The sequence below is a fragment of the Lepidochelys olivacea genome (genome assembly GCF_965140295.1).
Source record: "Lepidochelys olivacea isolate rLepOli2 genome assembly, chromosome: 2".
NCBI lineage: Eukaryota > Metazoa > Chordata > Testudines > Cheloniidae > Lepidochelys > Lepidochelys olivacea.
Genome location: NC_140412.1, coordinates 78,410,612 through 78,431,280, shown reverse-complemented (window position 1 = coordinate 78,431,280; position 20,669 = coordinate 78,410,612). Strand labels below are relative to the sequence as shown.

The window sequence follows — 20,669 nt, the reverse complement described above, 5'->3', positions numbered from 1 at the left end:
CCTCACTTCCAAAGTGCTGAGCACCCACAACTCCAATTGAAGTTAATGGGTGGGCTGTGTGTGTGCGTGTCTGTGTGCAGTACCTCATAAGAGATTCTTTGATTGTAGCATTTAGCCTCAGCCCATATGAACAATACTATAATCATTGTCTAGTTTGGACACACACAAAGTTTGAGGCAGAGAATTAATTTGCCCTTAAAAATAAAAAAAAGGAGGATGCGATGTGGGCAGTGCTGATGACAATTGTAATGTTGTAAAGTGTAACTTGCAGGTGAACATCACTTATATAGGAACCCCAACATTCCTAGAACAATTTTTAGAAGAAGCAGCAGACTGTTGGAAATGACCAATAATAAAAGATTGGATTTGTAACTCTCTCTTCTTATTTGACTTTGCCTCAAGACAATATATTGGATTGGAAAATAATATCCAATTGGAAGCAATTGTACTTCCATGAGGATATATGCCAGACAAAGCCTTCTGGAATGCTCTGTATCAAATATAGACAACCTGGACCTCTGACCGCTTTTGGTAGTAAGGGTAGTACCGTTTTTGGTAGTAAAGTGCTGCTTTAAGTATTTGTTTTTTGGTTTGGGGGGGAGGTGGTAGTTTCAAGTGCTCATAGTGAGACTATGTTATACAATGAGTGGGTGTAGTAGAAGTTACACGTGAAACGGAGTGGGGTTTTTTTTTGTTTTTTGTTTTTGTTTGTTTTTTGAATGTCATGAACATAGTTGGGATTTCAGAGATATCAACAGGAGACTGTACATGCTTTTGCTTGGGCTCATTTGCAGAGATGTATCTATATCAGTGACATATGTAAGAAGCTAGTGGCTCAGTTTCTGCCTTTGTGTGACTAACAATGCACTGCCAGCAGGAAGCAACAAGAGATTAGAAGTGAGGAGCGACCATTTGGTGGGAAGCTAACTGCTCCACAATGTACTTGCACCTGGAGTATGAGTGTCTCTTCTAACTCTATACCTTCATGCAACTGTTTGTTTCAAATATCCTTAAGGACAACACACACTTTTATCTGTGTGAATCATAACACTTTTTGGTTGAACCAAATGCAGACACATGCCGTACAGTTCGTTACGTGTAGCTGCTGGTGCTCTTCTGTATTGCTTGTGCTGTTCCATTCTTAAAGGTTTTTAGACTTAAGACAATAGTTCATACATACTGCCATTGTTTAGGTTTGTTTTTATATATGCAAACTAGTAGGTGAGTGTGTCTATAAGTGAAACTGAGGGGAGTGCCGAAGTGAGATACTGAGTCACGTAGTGTAAGTGGATTTCAATGAGACTCAATGGGAGTGTAGCAATATTGTGCTGTAGGTCTCTAACTTGAGTTACTGCATCGATTGTGACGGTGGAAGGACATGATTACAGTACATAGAATACAAATACGTGTGTGTGTGGCTAATAGAAGATGTAAAGTGGTACGACTAATGTGTCACAAATGAGAAATCCAGAGTAGAAAGCTTATGATACTATATCTCAGGTTCAAAGCAAGACTAGGCACAAAGAAATGAGAGGCCCTCAAGTGCATATTGCATTATCCAGTTTTAGAATTTCTCAATTCTAATGCATTGCATCTTTTCAATTGCTGTAACCATGGCAGTATCTTTGGGGAAAACTGACTGAAACAAGGGAGATTGGTGTTTCTTATTGAAAGGGAAAAACTGTATCACAGCTGGGTTACCTTCCCTCTGTCCTCTATTACTGTGTCTTAGAATTAAACAGCAGACACAAGGAACCAAATAGTGTAAACCCTTTATAATCATTCAGAGGAGTTCCATACCACCCTGACAGATCCTCAGGACTGCCATGCTTGCATGGTAGAAGGTGTCACACTGGTTCTCAATCATCTACTTCATGGTCCTGACTCATGGACTCTTATAAAATAACAATGAGTTCATGTGCAGCCTCCACTGATCCTGGCTCCATTTTGGCTTGCACCAGGAAATTAAAAAGCCTTTCCCTGTATAATGGAGGGGAAAAAATATATTGAATTGAATTGATTTCAATCACACCCCTGCCCATAAAAATTTTCCTGGGTTGGTTTTCAAACCTGTGCCAATGAGTCAGATCAAAGCCTCTCAAATGCCACATCTCCATTTGCATTTTCTAACGAACTTGGGGACAATTAGTCAAAACAGGTTTGCCAATTCACTGTTTCATTGCCAGACTCATGGTGGTTGGTATCTTAGCTAAAGACCCAGCTGCTCAAATCCAGAGATTTGCCTGAAAACGTTTCATTTAAACAAGTCTTTTGGTTGATGAGAAAAGCTTACCAACACAGTGAGAGCACCCAAAAAGCTCCAAAAGAAGAAGGCATTTAAACAAAAACACTTTAAACAACCTCATGATATAAGCCAAACTTTTTGTGGCCCAATTAATGACTTTTGCACATTTTTTGTGGTTGGCTTATTGAAGAGGTTTAGAATGTTAAGTCTTTGCCTCAGAGATGCTGTAGATGCTTCACTGACAACTGGGCTGGAATCCTTTTAAGTCACACATCTTACATCGTAGCTGGCTGTTCTGCAAATACAAAAAAAAAGGCTTTAGGCCAGATCCTTAGCTTGAATAAATGTACAGTTAATGATGATGACACTACCATCAGTGTTTTTCCATTATCATTAATTGAGCTACACTTTTACTCCACATGAGGATATGGCCCCAAACTTGTTTTAAAAAACAAATCTCGCAGAGTGGCTGACCTGGTGACCTAGAAGCAGTCAGGGGAAGTAAAATTTTATTTAAAGCTCAGACATCACTTCTGTATTTGGGAGTGCAGTAGAACCAGTATGCTGAGTCCCTAAGGAGTGATTGTCAGGCTATGTCATGTCAGTATTTTGGGTTGTAGAGTGCCTCACAATAAAGAGGAGAGAAGGCTCAGTTAGAGTGAATATAAAGGTGATTCCTTAAGTCAACTGACACAAACAAGACCTGTAGTTTTTTGTTTTCTTTTTCTGGTGCTGTAGGTCACAGACTAAATAAATGGAAACTGGCGCCCAATATCACCATTTGGGTGTCTTCAAATCCTGCAGTGGATTTAGCATCCTGGGAGGACTGTTGACTGTCTAATAAGAAAGATGTGGACAAGCCTGGTCAGCACTATAATGTTTTGGCAACATGTAATATTTTGGTTGTTTAAGTGGGTATTACCAATAGAGAGCAGTTCTGCATGTAAGAAAATTATTGTCATAGATTGAGCCATCAAAGATCGTAGAGTGTCTCACCAGTAAATCTAAAAAACTGCATCACCACTGACAAAATATTTTCCCACTAGCTACTTCCTTGTACATTGAGTAAGCCAGTTTGCTGCAATAGTGCCACCTGGTGCCTCCCAACAGTGTTGCAACAACAAAGCAGAGTCTCCAGGGGTGGTCTTAAGAGGAGAAAATGGGGCACTTCTGCAATTTGCACGCACAAAGATCTTATGTCTGACTTATTGTGCTATTCTTGGTATAAAAAACCCGAAACCGCCACATTTTGGAATAAAGGACACTGTTCTCTTGTAACAAGCATCATTTTGCAGTATTAATTGTTGTTCACCATAATTCATTCCTGTTATGGCCAAGTGCATGACAGCAGTCTAATTAAATCCATACCTGTCAAATCTTCACTGTATTAATTTTTGTTAGCAAACCTAAAACTGCAATAGATGTTACTTTTATAACAAAGCCTAGTTTATATGGAATAGTTTCTTATTCTTCTATGACTTTCTATTGGAGGACTGTCTATTTAGAAAACAGATATGTAAATATATTCAAAGCCCAATTCTGAATAGTTAATATGGACAAAATTAAAAGGCCAAATTCATGCTTGGTGTAATACCTTTACATTCAGTGCAGGTATACCAGGAATGAAAGTTACCAAATGTTTTTTGCTATAGTTTACTGTAAAATTTTATTTAAAGATTCAGCTTATGCACATACATTATATCTTTTCCATTGTCACAGAGATGGGGTTATAAGGTTCTAGCAATCCTCGGTACAGAAGTTGAGACTCAGTCTCTGGATGCTGCCTGATCTTAAACAGTATACTCTAGGCAGAATACCCATCTGTTATATAAATAGCAGAAGGCTTGTACTGTGCAGAAAATTTATCCACTTCATCCTGATTTATAATCCATCCATCCACCTAACTTTTGTCCAGTTTATCCAGTAGCCATTATAACCAGAGTAAGTGGATGACATACATAATAGGAGGACACGTAGGTGGAAGCAGAGATTCAGAATGAGTGACAAATACTATAAAAGCAAGTGGGTGGTTAAATTCCTGTTATCAAAAACTTGTTCTGTTCATTTACATTTATTTAGCACTCAATGCACTTTTTTTTTTTTTTTAAACACACTAGCTGGCATCTGATGGCTGCCAAAGTAAACACACAGGAAACTGAAAAGGAGTACTAGTGGCACCTTAGAGACTAACAAATTTATTTGAGCATAAGCTTTCGTGAGCTACAGCTCACTTAATTGGATGCATTCAGTGGAAAATACAGCGGGGAGATTTATATACATAGAGAACATGAAACAATGGGTGTTACCATACACACTGTAAGGAGAGTGGTCACTTAAGGTGAGCTATTACCATCAGGAGAGTGGGTGGGCGAGAGAGGGGGAACCTTTTTGTAGTGATAATCAAGGTGGGGTTCCCCCCCTCTCGCCCACCCACTCTCCTGATGGTATGGTGTGTATGGTAACACCCATTGTTTCATGTTCTCTATGTATATAAATCTCCCCGCTGTATTTTCCACTGAATGCATCCAATTAAGTGAGCTGTAGCTCACGAAAGCTTATGCTCAAATAAATTTGTTAGTCTCTAAGGTGCCACAAGTCCTCCTTTTCTTTTTGCGAATACAGACTAACACGGCTGCTACTCTGAAACCTGTCATTATTCATAGGAAACAGTTTCTTTTGGTGTGTTTGCTCACATTTTTCACATGTAGAATATCTAGGAATAGGAACTCTCTTGGGTACACTTTTGTTGCTTTATACCTTTCAGTGGTGCAAAGCAGCTAGAAAGTCAGTTCAGCCAGCTGTCTGAAGACTACTACCTTTGGTTAAAAGGAGGAATCCATAGCTGCATAGACTTAGCAAAGTAGATCTACTTCAGACCACTCCATTGAGGGTACCAGGCTATGCAGGAGAGTTCCCAGGAGATGGGGCATGGTTGGAGAATTCCAGCAGCTGTTAGAACATCCCCCTAGGTGCCATAGGTATCTGAGCATACTTTACACAGCCCTGAGGCTGCCCCAACTTACACTGAATAGTGGAATAGCCTCCAGACAATCCCAGGATCCAGAGACCATAAATGTAGCCTTGTAGCAGGATCCCCTCTGTTTCTCCCTTTTTCACACCTCAGAAACCAGCCTCTACTGGCTTTGTATTCTTTGTACTATTTATTTGAGTTCTCTCCACTGACACATTCCTGGTCCCATGCTTTCAGCCCTCTCCTCAGGGCCTGCCAGGTGCAGAGGCCTCTATGACACTGGGCCCTTCTAGCACTATTCCTCCCCTCCCCTGGCCCATCTTTCCTGTGCCTCTTATCTGTCTGAAACTGATGGGCTAATTGGCTCATTAGCTCACCCAGCCCTGCAGCCTGAGTGTGGAAATTAAAGGTAATTAGCTAATCAGCTTACCCTGGGGGAACTAATGGGCGTCAGAGGGATCAGAGTGCAGGCTTACCTGTTAACTCCCTTCACTCTGTCACAGGCCTAGGCACAGTTTCATCTGCCATCCTACTTTTCTGCAGAACAGATCATATTTTGCCCAGAGCTGAGGCTTGAAACAAGGATTATTAATGCTCAAATGTTGACCCAACTATTTTATTCTCTTACTAGTTTGCAAGGTTAATGTAATTCTCAACAAAGGTTGGAGTTTGAGGCACCCTGGTGGCAGGAGGTGCAGGCTGCACTTGTCTGAGCCAGCAGGAGTCGCTGGGCCGCAGAAGGATCCGCCCTAGAAGGGGACACCTCATGTTTCCCTTGGAGTTCCCCAAGGAGAGGACAGTTTCAAATTGCAACTTAAACTGCTTAGAAGTTAATGGAGGCTCCCAACCTAGCCATGTGTTCTCTCTGGTCAGAGCTGTCTACTTGGGTAACTGGTTTCTCCTCAGCTGTACTCTTATAACAACATTGTAGGAGAGCTATAGTTAACTTCATGTGGCTTTTCTATATGTGTAGGGAAAAAAGATTTTAATGAGGAATCTTTCAGATATAATGATCATTTTTAAAAGTGTGGACCAGCAGCCAATGAGTCATCAGCAAACTTAGAATAGCAATGCCAAAGCGTGTGTGTGTGTGGAGAGAGGGGGTGGGGGGAAGGAAGATACAGGAATAAGTCATTTGAGCTTCCAGGTTTAACCAGACTGTTATGGCATGTCTACACTTATGCTGGTGTGCAGAGTAAGGCACTGCTCACCCAGCTAGTAATGGTATAAATAGCAATGTAGATGGTGAAGCACTGCTTAGATGAGAAGAGTACAGAAACACAGAACCCTGGTACATAGGCAGTGAGTTATATGGGCTCCTGGAGCCCTGGCACCAGGAATATTCAGAGCTGGGAGCCCTGCTCCACCAATATTTGGAGCTGGGTTTCTCCCCCGGCTCTGCCTGGAGTGGGCCCCCCCCCACGCGCGTCCTCCCGGCCCCAGAGCGTCCCTGCCAGAATGAAAGCAGCGGGCAGCTCTCCTTTGCTTGCCTGCGCTTCTGCTTCCAGCTGTTGCTGCCTGTGGCAACAAGAGACGGGGGGCAGCAGGCTGAGCTCTCAGGAGGGAGAGGAGGCAAACACCACATGTGCTTGGCAGCCCTCCCCTTCCCCAGCACCCACCAGGAGGAGACCTGATCATCTGCAGTGGACCGCGCTCATCTGAGCAGCTGCTGGGGCTTCGGTGAGTGTTTGACCTATAATCTGCCACACCTCCCCGCAGCCACCACTCCTGCCCCATGCTGCGTAAGGGGCAGCCCCATCACCCACCCCCAGTGAGGCTACGGTAAAGGGCAGCAGGGAAGGAAGGAAGCCACATGTGATGGCAGTCCCCTCTTCCCCCCCCCGCCCCCCTGCACCCACCCACTGCAGGGGAGATGGAGCTGGGGGGCTTCCTGGATCTGAGCAGCTGGGGCTTGGGGGAATTTTGTGACCCTCTGCCTTTCCCCTCCCATCCCGCAGCCATCACTCCTGCCCCACACTGGGCAAGGGGCAGCCCCACCCCCAGTGAGACTACAGTGAGGGGCAACAGGGGAGCGGAGGGGTCCCTCACCCAGAGTTCGCTGCTGCCGGCAGGGAGAGGAGAGGGGGGAAAGTCCTCTCTGACCCTAGCCCTGGGGCAGCCTGTCTGCACCCCAAGCTCCTCATCCCCAGCCCTACCTCACCCCAGCACCTGAGCCCCCTCTCGTACGGTGAACCGCTCATCCCTAGCCCCACCCCAGAACCCTCGCCTTTGGGGAAAAACATGCAACTTAAATTTGGCAGTCAGTTTAGGGTATGATCGTGTTTAGCACAGTACTTGATTATTTTATACCCTTTAAATTATATAATTGGTTGTATACACGTGTTACAAAGTTGGAATGTTCTTAATGTTTTCTCTGAATACTTTGTGGGTGCCTCAGTTTCCCCTATACATTTCTTAAGGATCTAGGTGGTGGGATAAGGGTGTGTGATTGTTGTAGAGCCCTAGAGGGCCAGTGTGATGCTGTCTGCCACACTTTGTGCTTCCTTCAGTGAGCCTGCTTGAGTGGGGCTCCTGGGGAAGCTAGGGGGCCCTGCCCACCAACTATGCAGTCAGACGTGACTCTCAGCCAGCCAGTAAAACAGAAGGAACGGTCTAAAACAGTGGTCAATGGCAATTGGGATAAAATACAACATGGTTTTAAAGAACGTAGATTGTGCCAAACCAACCTGATCTCCTCCTTTCAGAAGGTAACAGATTTATTAGACAAAGGAAACGCAGTGGATCTAATTTACCTTGATTTCAGTAAGGCATTTGATAGGGTTCCACATGGGGAATTATTAGTTTAAATTGGAAAAGATGGGGATCAATATGAAAATTGAAAGGTGGATAAGGAACTGCTTAAAGGGGAGACTACAGCGGATCATACTGAAAGGTGAACTGTCAGGCTGGAGAGAGGTTACTAGTGGAGTTCCTCAAGGATCGGTTTTGGGACCAATCTTATTTAATCTTCTTTTTACTGACCTTGGCACAAAAAGTGGGAGTGTGCTAATAAAGTTTGCGGATGACACAAAGCTGGGAGGTATTGCCAATACAGAGAAGGAATGGGATATCATACAGGAAGATCTGGATGATCTTGTAAACTGGAGTAATAGTAATAGGATGAAATTTAATAGTGAAAAGTGCAAGGTCGTGCATTTAGGGATTAATAACAAGAATTTTAGTTATAAGCTGGGGACACATCAATTGGAAATAATGGAGGAAGAGACAGACCTAGGAGTATTGGTTGACCACAGGATGACTATGAGCCGCCAATGTGATATGGCAGTGCAAAAAGTTAATGCAGTTTTGGGATGCATCAGGTGAGGCATTTCCAGTAGAGATAAGGAGGTGTTAGTACCATTATACAAGGCACTGGTAAGACCTCATCTGGAATATTGTGTGCAGTTCTGATCTCCCATGTTTAAGAAAGATGAATTCAAACTGGAACAGGTACAGAGAATGACTACTAGGATGATTCGAGGAATGGAAAAACTTTCTTATGAAAGGAGACTCAAAGAGCTTGGCTTGTTTAGCCTAATCAAAAGAAGGCTGAGGGGAGATATGATTGCTCTCTCTAAATAGATCAGAGGGATAAATACCAGGGAGGGAGAGGAATTATTTAAGCTCAGTACCAATGTGGACACAAGAATAAATGGATATAAACTGGCCATCAGGAAGTTTAGACTTGAAATTAGATGGAGGTTTCTAACCATCAGAGGAGTGAAGTTCTGGAACAGCCTTCCAAGGGAAGTAGTAGGGGCAAAAGACCTATCTGGCTTCAAGATTAAGCTTGATAAGTTTATGGAGGAGATGATATGAGCCTAATTTAGGCAATTAATTGGTCTCTGACCATTGGCAGTATATATGTCCAATGGCCTGTGATGGGATGTTAGATGGGGTAGGATCTGAGTTACTACAGAGAATTATTTCCTGGCTGTCTGGCTGGTGAGTCTTGCCCACATGCTCAGGGTTCAGCTAATTGCCATATTTGGGGTCAGGAAGGAATTTTCCCCCAGGGCAGATTGGCAGAGGTCCTGGGTTTTTTTCGCCTTCCTCTGAGCATGGGGCACGGGTCACTTGCTGGAGGATTCTCTACACCTTAAAGTCTTTAAACCATAATTTGAGGACTTCAATGGCTCAGACATAGGTTAGGGGTTTATTACAAGAATGGGTGGGTAAGATTCTGTGGCCTGCGTTGTGCAGGAGGTCAGACTAGATGATCATAATGGTCCCTTCTGACTTTAAAGTGGTCTAGTCTATGAATCACAACAGGTACAACAAAATATAATATATTGAAGCAGGCAAGTGCTGCTTCTGACTTTCCACTTTTAATTGACCCAGCACCCTCACCTCTTCCCACACACCCTCTCTTGCCCCAAAACTTCCTCCCAGAGCCTGCACCCTCAACCCCTTCCCATACACCCCTCCTGCACCCAAACTCTGTCCCAGAGCCTTCACCCCTCAACCCCTCCTGCATCCCCATGCCCTGTCCTAGCCCACAGCCTGCACCCAGCACCCAAACTTCCTACCAGAGCCCAGCCTCTCAACCATCCTACACCCCAATCCCCTGCCCCAACCCAGGCCCTGCACCCCAGACCTCCTCCCCACACCTAAACTCCCTCGCAGAGTCTTAGGCAGGTGGGGGGCCGAGTTTGGAGGGGGTGGGCTCTGAGCATTCTGGGCTCCACCAAAATTTCTACAAACCTGCCGCCCCTGCCCTGGTATATACTCTACACAGCTCTCTACATGCTCAAGTGGTGCATCCCACGTCTTCACTGCCACGTTGAGCAGTGTAGTAGCCCACTGCCTTCCTGCTGCTGGAGCCTTTCCCCCTGGAAAGGTTCTGACTTGGCGTGGGAGGGGAGACGACAATTGAGAGAGCAGTAGCTTCCTGTTGTTGGAGCCTTTCCCTTCTGCCTCCCTCATGCTAGAGCCTTTCATTGCTGTGTGTAGCTACATACGGCAATGTGGACACAGACTGCTTTTCAGTGAGACATGTAGCTACACATCCCTACACACAACTACAAGTAATAACTGAGAGGAAAAATATTTTTAAAATGATGAAAATACCTTACCTTGACCATGTCCATTAAATATGGGAAGTTTATACAGCTTGCAGAAAATTATTCTTTAGGAAATTAAATCTCTCTAGCTCTTCCAGTCTAGCAGATGATCCAGCAGTCTGTCACTTGAGTTTCCCTGCCCTAAAATTATTATTCTTAGCTGTGAGCCCAATGTCAAATCGCCATCAAAGAATTGAAAGACTTGTCTGCCTGTGCTCCAGATTACTAACCTACTAGCAGCAGGGATGCTGCTTCTTGGTCCTGATTCTGAACAGCAGGAACAAGCAACCCAAGTAGCATTTCTAAAGCCAGAAGCCAAATTCTGTTCTTAGTTACATAGTTTAAATCCTGCATAACTCTATTGGACTAAATTGTGGACCATAAACTATAATGGACATTAGTTGGTGTGCATTAGCAGAAATTTTCAAAGGCATTCTATTCTTGCTTATTCAGCTACCGTTCCTCTGGGGGAACACACCAATATGGTACTTTGACCAGGTGCGGTGTGCCTCCCTACCCAACTTCATCTTTGCTCTCCTGCCCTCAGAAATTCTACTACCATCACCCATACTCAGGGAATGCAAAGATTGGGACTGTAGCTAGTCTCTATGCAGGATAACAAGTGGTGGTGAGCTGACAAAGTTTCCAAAGATTCAGTGTTTCATATCCACTAAGTCTAAAACAAACCAACCAACCTCCCTAAAATCGCTAAAAGGCACTACTTTTCACAGTGGACAGCTGAATAAATAACATTTGGTGTTTCCTGAGCAGGTTGTTTGTTGATGATGTTCCAAAAATTAAAATTAAAGATGTAAAAAGTAAACAAGACTTTCTGAAAAGGGAATGTCTTTATAGTATTTGTTCTTTATCCCTTTTTTTAACTCCAAACTGTTTTATTTTCTTAATCTCAAACTTTGAAAGAGAATTCTCCTGTCTACAAAACCCATGTAGCCCTTAAACCGGGGGTCAGTGGCAGTTGGATTCACTCTATCTAGAGGTCCTTTTCTGGAATCACTATAACTGTGGCTCATGCCCCTATCACAGCCATTTTCCTACTTTGGCTCTGAGAAATTAAAATCAGACCTCCCTTTTACCTTTGCAGGTGGTTCTTCCCCAGTCACTCCGGAGTCCTTGGACAAGTGGAAATAATGCAAATACTTTTTTTGTTTGGGCAAGAGGAAAAAAAACAAAGAAAAGAAACACAATAACCCTATATTATTTACATGCACTAATTGGGTTTGGCTCATTTTATTGTAGCAGTAGTGGGGCCAACAGCACAGTTCAAAAGTATTAACTCTCTGGCTTGTGAAATCCAGAATTCTATTACAAAACAATCCTCACTCTTCTAAAGCCACATTCATGGTTGCTCTCTCCCACCCGTCCTGTACTACCTACTCCCACGCCAATGTACAGTTGCCTCCTGGTCCAGCTCTGTGACAAGTTCTGTACCACTGGTGCTGGTTCAGTCAGGCCTCACTCTGGACACTGCTTTGTGTCACTGTCACTGGTCTGATCAGGCTTTGCTGTGTAGTTAGCTCTGCCAGCTCTTCTCCAAGTTCAGCCTGAGATCCAGTCTCCCCAGAATCACCCCACAAGGGACTCAGAATTTCTAGGTGAGGAATCCAGAGCAAAACAGGACTCTTGGTAAGAGCCCTTTTTCTTTGGGATAAAGCTCGAGGATGGAATCCTCTAACCTCTCCCTTTTGAGCCTGAATCCAGTTCCCAAATCAGAGTCCACTCCCAGTAAATTCAGGGTAACCTACTTGCTTCAGGGCATAGCCTGCTCAATTCCTGTGCTGCATCATGTGTGCAATTACAGTAACAATCAGAACATAGACAAATTCCAACTAAATCAACAAAGCCCAGTATGTGGAACTATGGATAATCAATATTATAGTTTATGTAAATAAGGCTGGCCAGAGCTGGCTTTTCTCTTAGGTGGAATGACGAGTTCCATACCTCTAAGCCATCTAGCTCTGGGGCTCACGCTTGTATGAAAATTTTCAGCTGGCAATAGGACATATTGAAATTAGGCTCATAATGGGGAGCTAGTAGAAACCTTAACTACAGAGTCATTACCGTAGCTATCTGTTGGATATTATTCTAGTGGCATTGGACATAGCAACAATTGTAGCAACTATAGCATTGGTATATTAGCAAAATAATGCTCTTCAAACTCCTCTCATTTGACAGAACACATTGGAGGGAAGCTCACACTAGCAGGCCCATCCATTAACATTCTGTTTTATTATTTCATCTTTTTCATGATGTTTGGGAGTTTTGTTTCTGGCTAGTAAGTGCTGCTGGGCTGAGAAGATGAGGTGTAGGAAATTGCAGTGATAAGGTTACGCTGGTAGCTTGTGATATGGGAAAAAGGCAGGCACGCAGTAATAGGAACTCTTGGTTGAACACCCAAAGGACTGTCATAATAGCAGTCCTCCACATGCCTTTTCTGAAGTCAAGACAACAACTTAATGTAGCATTATGCTTTCACAGTTCTAATCTACTGTGGCTGCTCAGCATGATGCTAAGAAAGACATGGACCATGAACACTGTATAAAGCAAGTCTTTTTATCCTCATCAATCTCCAAGTTTACTGGGACACTCCAGAATTAACATGCCATAATTCCCATATACAACTTTTCTCCCTGTTAACTCTTTCAAATATATAAAAATTAGTATAAACTGAATCAGAGCACCTATATATTTATGTACATTTGTTGCCTGATCTATTGATTGTTTAAGAATTCCCCATTAACACTTTGAGGTTTGGTAGGTTCTTGTCCCAAGGTCAGGCCCAGTATTATTTAAATTAAAGTTTAGTTGGGAATCCCGATGTACATGGTTGCAACACTCTCACTTAGGGAGAAATGTTAGGAAAAAATGAAGGTGGAGGGCACATTTTGTTAGGTTTCTCATACCCATCAAAATATGCAATGATGAATTACATTACGAAAAGGCAGACAAGTGTGTTTTGATGCAGGACTCATTGTGACATGACATGATCTTTGCCTCTACTGTCTTGTGCCAAGTGCAGCCCATCAACAATGGAGGATCTGGGCCTAGGGTCTTTTGCTTTCCAATGCATTATGAGAGAGCCATCATTGTAACACCTGCCATTTCTTACTTTTGTATCCTGACATATTCCCCAAGTTTTTACATTCCCTGGTTTCCTTGGGCTGGAATACGCTCTGACACTAAACACCAGAAAACCTGAAGTGTTTCAAAACATTCTCTGTGGCTGGCCTCATGCCACTTATCACGTTTGCCTGGGAGCTGCAGTTTCATGAAGTTCCTTGCGGGATGATAGCTACCTGTGAAAGAGAATATATCTTCCAGGCAGCTATTGGATCGGATTATTATCAAATGAGTTCTATTTAATTACTGTTTTTGTCTTTTATAAAGAAAATCTCCGAACAACTCATAAATAATATCAAATGAAATGTTGTGATGATTGGGCCTACAAATTGACCCTGGTTGTGAGCTCAACTGTCATAAATGAGCACAAGTTTAAAAGATGTCACAACAAATGTTGATGGGAAAAGTCATGAGAGGGAGACCGAAAAACTAAGTAAGTCCAAACAAAAGGCCGACAGATATCATTCCAGGATTGTATTCACAGTATGTTTGGTGAACAACAAAAGTATAGCACCAGAAATCAGTAAACCAAAATTGGTGCCTCAGAAACTAGGCCTAATTGGCGGACAAAATAATGAGGGGATGGGCTGTTCCACCTACCCTTTTAAAGAAAGAGACTTTCAGAGAAAAAAATGGCTACTAGAGTGAGCTTCACCATCATGGTTGCCATCCCTATGGTCTTCTGAGACATAAGTTCCTCTAAAGTGTGCAGCTGCACAGGAGGGCTCAAAGGGCCAAGCACTTAACTCCCACTGCCCTGGGGCTGTGGTGCAGCAAAGAGACATGCCTTTCCTCTCCCCCAGCCCTAGTCCCGGAGCTGCTGCTGCAGGGAGAGGCACCTCTCCCCAGTCCCAGACTTCTGTGGCAGGGAGAGACACTCCCCCAGCTTAGGTGCTGCTGCAGGGAGAGAGGGCTTGGTAGGAGTCCTCTCTCCCTGCCACAGCCACAGGGCAGCCCACACCCCCAGCTGGAGCCCTCACCCCCCACACACACCCCAACCCTCCGCTCCAGCCCTGAGCCCCTTCCCACATTATGAACCCCTCCACCCCATCCCTGCCACACATCCCCTCCATACTGGTGCACATAGCAAAATTCATTCCACACATGGATGGGAAAAATTAAAGGGAACATTGTCTGAGATCCTGGGCTTTTGCCATCCTGATCCTGAGAGAGGTCCTGACCAGATTGGGCCAGAGAAAGGGAGCCAGATGACATCACCACCTCTACCGGCTCCAGCTGAATCCCTAATACCACATTGGATGAAATGGGAACAGATTTTAACAACAACAGTTCCAGCTCTTCTTAACTAACTTTTTCTCTTTTCCCCAAAAGGACAGTTATCATCTTTGATGCCATCTAAGAGACTGTCAAGCAAGAGTTTTTCCTTCCAGAAAATCCCTCCAGCTGAAGGAAAAGCAAACAAGAGATGCTGTTAAAATGAAAGCCTGATTTACATTTCAAATGTTGTAACTGTTTGTTTTTCCTTCTTTGCTTTATCTTTAATAAAAGTATAAAAGCAGGCTAAGGTCTCTGTATACCAAACCCCGAACCTTGTTTATCACTGCTTCATGTTGGACAGTGACTGGATTATGTTAATATCTTTGGTCCAATTATTCTATATAAATTAATATAAAAACTGCCTCACCAAAATAACTCTATCCTTTCTAAAATCATCTTCTGCCCTCACCTCACATCCACCCTCTTCAGACAAACACCAAGAATAAAGGACATATTACCAGAAATAACTGGTCCATCAGAGAGAATGTTGAGGTTCAGGGGATTGGTTTCTGAAAGCTGCAAACTGAACATCTGTATCTGGTTTTGTTCAATATCGTCATAAATGATCTGGAGGATGGGGTGGATTGCACTCTCCGCAAATTTGCGGATGATACTAAACTAGGAGGAGTGGTAGATACGGTGGCAGGTAGGGATAGGATACAGAGGGACCTAGACAAATTGGAGGATTGGGCCAAAAGAAATCTGATGAGGTTCAACAAGGACAAGTGCAGGGTCCTGCACTTAGGACGGAAGAATCCAATGCACCGCTACAGACTAGGGACCGAATGGCTAGGCAGCAGTTCTGCAGAGAAGGACCTAGGGGTGACAGTGGATGAGAAGCTGGATATGAGTCGACAGTGTGCCCTTGTTGCCAAGAAGGCCAATGGCATTTTGGGGTGTATAAGTAGGGGCATAGCCAGCAGATCGAGGGACGTGATTGTTCCCCTCTATTCGACATTGGTGAGGCCTCATCTGGAGTACTGTGTCCAGTTTTGGGCCCCACTCTACAAGAAGGATGTGGATAAATTGGAAAGAGTCCAGCGAAGGGCAACAAAAATGATTAGGGATCTGGAACACATGACTTATGAGGAGAGGCTGAGGGAACTGGGATTGTTTAGTCTGCAGAAGAGAAGAATGAGGGGGGATTTGATAGCTGCTTTCAACTACCTGAGAGGTGGTTCCAGAGAGGATGGTTCTAGACTATTCTCAGTGGTGGAAGAGGACAGGACAAGGAGTAATGGTCTCAAGTTACAGTGGGGGAGGTTTAGGTTGGATATTAGGAAAAACTTTTTCACTAGGATGGTGGTGAAACACTGGAATGTGTTGCCTAGGGAGGTGGTGGAATCTCCTTCCTTAGAAGTTTTTAAGGTCAGGCTTGACAAAGTCCTGGCTGGGATGATTTAATTGGGGATTGGTCCTGCTTTTGAGCAGGGGGTTGGACTAGATGACCTCCGGAGGTCCCTTCCTACCCTGATATTCTATGATTAATAATCCATTGTGAGTCAGGTGAAGGGGATTGATTGGCCAGAACCTATTAGGGGTTGAGTTAAGGAACAGGAAAGTATGCTCCATCCATGAGTTCATTTCATGAATTTAGCCGAGGCAGACACCTGCTCTGGCCCCCAATAGATTTATTTAGTGTGGAATTTGCTTGAGTTCAAGGAGCTTATTCTGGGTGGTTGGGAGAGAATAGTAAGGATTGCAGCTGTTTTTCTATCTTTCATGAAAGAATTTATAAAGGGATACTTTCTGTGACACTGTTTGAGTTTTTGTGGTTTGAATTATCTTTCTTCCCACAGGATCTTACATGATTTTAATTATTTTTCTATATTTTCATGTTTTTTCTACTCTTTCCCTTTATTGTATTGACTAGCGGCTCACTTATTCTGACTACGGTGTGACACATGGTGGCTTACATCAACCTTTGAGACTGAACAAATTTAGGCTGTGATGGACCAGTGGGGAAGACAGTTTCCAGGAATGAGAGCCCATCTAGAATATCATGATACAAGTCTCCATTTAAATCTGGGTCTTGTGGAGAGTATAATTTTAAGGCTTACAGCACAGTTTAAAAGTTTTATTCTCTTCAGCCATTCCAGTCAAGTGGCAGCTCCATCTAAACATTCTGATAAGGTAGGGATAATGGTAACTCTCACCTGATGTGAAAAGACAGCTGCTTTATTTAAATAAAAGCATTCCATGCATAATTCCCCTAGTACAGTAAGGATGAGCATCCCTATCTTAATCACATCTCAAACTGGTCTGCGTATCTCATATCACTAGAAATATTGAGGCCACAGGTACACTATTGTCTGGATAAGAAGATCAAGAGAAATTAAATGGTTTCTGTGGTGCTATACATATGGTATGGAGGAAAAAGTGGTCTCTGAAGCATGGTGAGGGCTCTCATTATTTGGGGGTATGTTCATGCTTAATTCTCTTTGTTTTGTGGAACCCTGTTGCCTGGTGGCATTAGCAGCAGTATAAAAAGTTCAATGCTATCTATGGGTCCTTTGATAAATGTTTTGGCTCAGGCATCCTATAAAACTTCATCCACTCCCAGGTTGTAGCCCCTTCAGTCAACTTTACAGGTATTTCTTCCCCAATCACAAGCATCCAGGGCTCCTTATCAATACAAAATCACCAATATCTTTTATTTGGGAAAAACATAACCATATAAAGAAGTGAAACCAGCAAAACCTAAGCATTATATGAGGGTCCCAGTGAATAATTGTCCAGCTTGTTGAAGACAAGAACTCTGATTCACCAATAATCCCCATTCACCTCCAATCTCACTCTCAAATCCATTTAGACTCAGTGGTGGTCACATGGTCATCAGGAAGCAGCTCTCTTACCCTGTCTGCTCCAGTCCACCAAATATCACACCACCAGGTCCCACTCCACTTTGCACTTTTCCAGTCCAATTCCATAGTGGGTTCCACAAAGTCATCTCCACCAGATTGAGCAGCTGCTTGGTCCAGTGAGCTCTAGACAGGGTTCAGAATATCTGTGAAAGAAACCCAGTGCAAAACAAGACATCTGGAGAGAGCCTGTTCTCTCCCTTTGTTGAGTTTGAGCTCTCTACCCAATTTCAGTCCATTACCTATCAGCACTCTCTCTCCCCCATAATAACTTTTCAGTTTTTCCCCCCTTTTTTAAATACATTTACATGCACCATGTAGTATCCTTTTCAAATCCAGAGCACAGACTCCAAACAATACAACATAAAACACTGCACAAAGTGGAGTAGAATTATAGCTAATGTCAATTAAGCTGGCAGATCTAGCTCTTGTGTTGTTTTGTTTTTTCCTATACGGGAAGAAGAGTGTTCCCCTCTCCCACACCCCAGTAAGCCTTTTAGGTCTGGGGCTTCCATTTGATTTAGTCAATAAGATCATTCACCTTTCTAACAGCCAGCAGAGCTGGGGCAGATGCTATCTTGATTATTGTTAGCTATTGTTCTGTTACTGATCATTTTTATTTTGGCCATGCAGGCCTGATTCTCCTCTCATTTACGCCTGTGTAACTCTACTGATGTCAGTGGAGTTACTCCTGTTTTATGCCAGTGAGGGAGAAGAATCAGGCCCTATATTTATCTTCTCTATATTTTTATTAGTTTCAGGAATCACTGTTTCTCTTCTTCCTCCTCATGGAAAAACTGCTACTGCAATATTTTACATTTGACAGTCAGTTTAATTGCTTGGTGAACATGCAGAGGCAAACCAAATCATGCAGCAGGAGTTCAGCCTAACATTCAAGCCGAGAACAACATATGGATCAAGAGATAGTTAGGAAACTTTCATTATTTCCCCTTATCTGTCAGGTTTCATATTATAGAAGCAGCGTATATTTAAATCCTGCTTTGGGGGCCTTTTTTATTTTTTATTCGGGATTAAATTACTGTTGTAACTCCCATTTTTGTAACAACTTTGCAGCAATGTTTATGTGCAGAACCGTTTGTGGACTCATCCTTGTTTGATTAGATTGTTCTTGGAAGCTATGAAAGAGCTGTAAAATCCCCAACATTGGGCTTACCTTTCCTGTGCGTATTGACCAAAATGACAGTTACTTAAGCTTCACAGTCACAGCTGCAGCTTTTCCTCTTCAGCTTCCCAAGCTACTCAGCTGTAGGAACTGCAAAGCCTATCTGTTCTGACCTGTAAATCCTTTCTAATTTCTTGCTGTCTTTGTGCTCAGGAGAGGATGTAACACTGGTACATCCTGCGATTAGATGCAGGGCCCCTAGAGATTGGCTAACTCCAGAGCAGAAATGCCAAAGCCAAGAAAACATTGATTTCTAGCACATAGATCCTGAGTCTAATCAAATTTCAGTAATATCAGCCCGTGACCTTTTCTCTTATTAGTGAATTTATGCACAGCTTAATCCACAGTTCCTTTATCACTGTGTGCGTGTGCTGACGTCAGCATAATTATTGGAGAATTTTGAGCATTAATTATGATTGAATTTTGATCTGAATCAGGTTTATTGTATATGAGAAGAATGTATGTTTGTATTAAAAACAAATACAAATATCAAGGAAGCAAGTAAGCATTTTTGGTTGGACATAGAATTCTGTTCCCCCACCCTCCATGATCTGCTTGCAGTTGTACAGCTCTATGGACAGCCATCTGGTAATATAATAGTAGGATGTGATACAGTACATGTTTCACTTAAAATCCATAAAATGTATTCTAGCAAAGCTCTTGACACTACTAGAGTGAAGGCTCTGATGATGCTACCATTTATAAACCCCTATTTTCAGGTGTTTAACTTGGCCATAAAATTTTACTCTGGGCAGGAACTCAGCTAGCAATGTCAGGCTGAGGGTTGATCAAATTGTTCATAACCAATACATTTTTATTACATTTAATCTTTTTTCTCTTTGCAAATTCACAACAAAGAGGTAATGTTTTTTTTTTTAATTTGTTGATTATTAGCAACTTTTGGATGAACACTTTCTTCAAACAAATTCAACCTATAGTGTGTTTGCGAAGTGATTAGTTTGAGTATTTGATATATATATTTATTTGCATAGTTACTGCTTCCTGTTTGGATTCCTTAAGCTGTATAAAGGAGAATCCATTGTGTGAATAATACAATGAGCTTTTCAAAATTGTCTGCAAAGCATTAACAGTGCCCCTACTCTTCTGGGTACCCATCACAATGCTTTTCTGGAATAACTCCTCTGTGTGGACACTCTATTCCCGAATAAATTGTTCTATTCCATAATAATTAGTCCACTTCCAAAGCAGAGTAATTTATTTCAAAATGGATTTTATTCTGGAATAAAAGGGTGTCCATACAGGCAGTTATTCCAGAATAGCTGTAGTGGAATATTATTCCAGTTATTCTGGAATAGCCAGTCGATATCTTCTTGTAGACAAGCTTTGTCTAGATCTAGGACCAACCCTGCAATCACTTATCTGTATGTAGTTACATTTAAATCAATGGCACTAATGTGGATAAGTGTTTACAAAATCAGGCCTCTAGATAGGAATTATTTTTTGTTAGCAATACCCTTACCCATTTTAAGATGTATAAAACATGGAGTTCACTAATTTTGCTTTTGAACTCTTAATCTGAACGTGCTACCAATGAAAAAAATGTAGAAATGATTTTTCCATAATATTTTTCACTAATCACTTTTAGTACTTGAAAAATAAAATCAGTTGAGGTTGAGTAGCATAAAACTTTTCATTTGTGTGCTCTGTAAGTTTATTCTCTGAGTTTTCATGAGAATTATTTTTACAGCTAGTACACCTCTTCAGCTAATAATTACAGTGGAGTTCATAAACATTACTGGGACAGTGTCCGAAAACATCAGCAACAAAACATAATTTTTAAAGAACTGCTTAAATACATGGACATTTAAGAAAAAAAAATTCTGGAGTATAAAATATTAATTTTTAAAAGTTGCCTAAAATAGATTAAGAAAGTGAAACAGGAGGTGAATGGTTACACCCCGCTTCTCCC

At 42.5% G+C, this 20,669-nt stretch overlaps 1 long non-coding RNA gene across 1 annotated transcript; it reads right to left on the bottom strand.

Annotated features, from left to right (window-relative positions):
* Positions 1-2,397: 2,397 nt before the first annotated feature.
* LOC311515508 lies at positions 2,398-18,802 on the bottom strand. Its single transcript, XR_014710164.1, has 3 exons — positions 18,731-18,802; positions 17,551-17,682; positions 2,398-2,540 (listed from the first exon to the last, which is right to left on the bottom strand). It is a non-coding gene; the product is annotated as an uncharacterized lncRNA (long non-coding RNA).
* Positions 18,803-20,669: the final 1,867 nt, after the last annotated feature.